This window comes from Cyprinus carpio, chromosome B18 (genome assembly GCF_018340385.1).
Source record: "Cyprinus carpio isolate SPL01 chromosome B18, ASM1834038v1, whole genome shotgun sequence".
Classification (NCBI taxonomy): domain Eukaryota; kingdom Metazoa; phylum Chordata; class Actinopteri; order Cypriniformes; family Cyprinidae; genus Cyprinus; species Cyprinus carpio.
Window position 1 is genome coordinate 7685744 of NC_056614.1, and position 2859 is coordinate 7688602.

The 2859-nt window shown below is 46.4% G+C and overlaps 1 long non-coding RNA gene across 1 annotated transcript; it reads left to right on the forward strand.

The window, feature by feature from the left end:
* Positions 1-2592, forward strand: LOC122140432. The gene is made up of 3 exons (XR_006157107.1): positions 1-356; positions 2322-2407; positions 2506-2592. It is a non-coding gene; the product is annotated as an uncharacterized LOC122140432 (long non-coding RNA).
* Positions 2593-2859: the final 267 nt, after the last annotated feature.

Below are 2859 nucleotides of genomic sequence, written 5' to 3' on the forward strand. Positions count from 1 at the left end.
GCTTCACAGCGGAACTTCCAAGTCTTCCTCTCCTACATCACTCCTGAGGTGTGTGCAACCATTCAGCCATCCTGGTCAACCCACTGTCTGTAAGAAGAATACTAGTATCAATTCCTACTGTCACTACCATTATCTACCTCTCCAACGGATATACTCACCTGCATCACTTCCACGCCTTCAGATATACCTGTTTCAAAAAACCATCTGTCAACTAACTTTCTGTTCCCTAGTCTGTATTGTTACAGAAGATCAGACCAAAACAGAGAATTAACTGGGCTGATGATTATATGTGTGAGATCCTGCAGGGGGGAAGGTCTATGGAGTATGTGGATGAGTTTTTGAGTCTGATACCTCTGGTGAGTTGGAGCGATTCCATGATTAATACATACTTCCGGATGGGACTAAAAGATGACAATCTGTTTCTTTTTTTGACTCCTGACGATTGTCGTAGACCTGTAGCAGATTTTATTAATTATAATCTTGATTTAAATGGTTCTAAGTTCTTCGTTGATGTGGAGGATCCTTATCCTCCTCCCATCCGGAAGCATGTGGGTGATCCAGCTCACCACAAGCCAGCACCCTCCACATACCACTCCAAAGAGCCCACTCCCTCCTTTCCTTCTGCTCTTCCCTGAAACCTCCAGAGCTCCTCCCTGGTCCTAAGCCCAGGATTGCCAGCTCCAGCCTCAGAACAAAGCCCAGGATGGGCTCCCGATCCCCAGTTAAGTCCAGTATGGGCTCCCGATCCCCAGTTAACCTTTTGAGCGGTACAGTCCCACATATGGGATTCATATTTCCGTGCCCCTGGGAGTACAGTCCCACATATGGGATTTAGAACGTTCGGTGACGTTGCATAACTGCCAAATCCAAACGGCGTTTTCGCCATAGACTGTATAAAAAACGGTTTGCGCGTTGGCTGGCGCTGAGCCAGAGACAGACGTGCCCTGCTCATATAATCGCAACTATGCAGTATTATTAACCACATAATGCATATTTTAGTTTTCAGACATTTAAATACACAAATACTAGTAAGACAATACATTTAGAGTTTGAAAAATACACACATGTCTATGGAAGCAACAATAATCCATTCAAATTTAATTGGCAGATTATTATTTTTTTTTTATTCATATCAGATACACATGGTGTAAGTAACTATAAAGTTCACTCTATTCTTTACCCAGTTCACCGGCCACTTATTACCTGTATTTCGGGAGAAATTGATGAATTCACAGCTGTAAATGCGACTGACAGGACTCTCTGCACTGCAGCGCGAACAAACATGGCGGCGCCCATCTCACTTTACAGATCACGATCAAGATCAATTAGAAAGGTTTTTAAAGACCAAACACACTCATTTACACATTTATGAATCGGAATATCAGATTGTTCGTGACATGGTATGCAAGTTTGTGAATATTTGAAATTAAAAAAGGAAAAACGAAAAAAAAAGCGATCCATCTATCATAGTGTTATTGTAGACGCGGTGTGTCACGTGACAAGCCTGACGCGTCGCCATGGAAACAGTAAGGGGAACGTTCTAAAATAACGGTTGTCTTAAAAAAAACTCACTCTGGGGGGACCACTAGAATATTTAAAACTCACCACTGAAAAGGTTAAGCCCAGGATGGGCTCCCAATCCCCAGTTAAGCCCAGGATGGGCTCCTGTTCCTGAGTTAAACCTAGAAGGGGCTCCCAATTCCCCCCCATCCAACACATCCCCCCCCCCCCCCCCCCCCCCCGTCAAGCCCAGGAGGGGCTCCCGAACCCCAGTTCAGCCCAGGAAGGGCTACTGATTCCCTGTTAAGCCTAGGGAAGGCTCCTGATCCCCCGACGAGCCCAGGGAGGGCCCCTGAACCCCAGCTCGCTCCAGTGTTGGCTCCAGCCCCAGAGCTCTCTCCTGTGTCTTCTCCAGGCCCCAAGTCCAACCCCATAAGTTTTCCCAAGTATTTATTTTGGGGGGGCAGTAGAGATCCAGCCATAGAGGCCGAGGCTTGGGTTTGAGCCGTGGCCTCGGAGCCAGATCCGCCATGGCCGCCCGAGCCTCCAGATCCGCCCTGGTGTTACGGCTCGGGATGAGCCTTCCGGGAGGGGGGAGTACTGTCACAAGTCCATCAGGCTCATCACTCACAGCGCACTCCCTCACTCGAGTATTAATCATCAGCACCTGTTCTCAATTCAGTCACCCTTTCACCAGCACATAAAGGCACACACCTCAGTCATCACCTTGTCCGATCTCGTAGCTTCACAGCGGAATTTTCCCTGTCTTAGTTACTTGCATTGATTCCTCAAACTTACCTCTCGACTTACCTCTTCTCCAGCGGAAATCTCCTAACCTTCAGAGTTCCTCCAGCGCTCCTCCAACGATCTCCTCTTCCAAGTCTTCCTCTCCTACATCACTCCCGAGGTGTGTGCAACCAATTCAGCCACCCTGGTCAACCCACTGTCTGTAAGAATACTACTATCAATTCCTACTGTCACTACCATTATCTATCTCTCCAACAGATACTTACCTGCATCACTTCCCCGCCTTCAGATATACCTGTCTCAATAAATCATCTGTCATCTGTTCCTGAGTCCGTTTTGTTACACTTATCTTTGGACGGGTTAAATGCAGAGCACGAATATGGGTCACCATACTTGGCTGTATGTCATGTCACTATCACTATTTGGTCGCTTTAGCCGAGGTGTCACAACAGCATGTTTAAACTCTAGTGGACATATTCCACTAGATAAACTTTTGTTGATCAGATGTGCTAAACTCAGTGATATGCAGTCAAAGGTCTGCTTTAACAAATGACTAGGTATAAAATCATTTGCACAGAATGTTGGTTTCATTTTTTGCACAATATCCTGCAG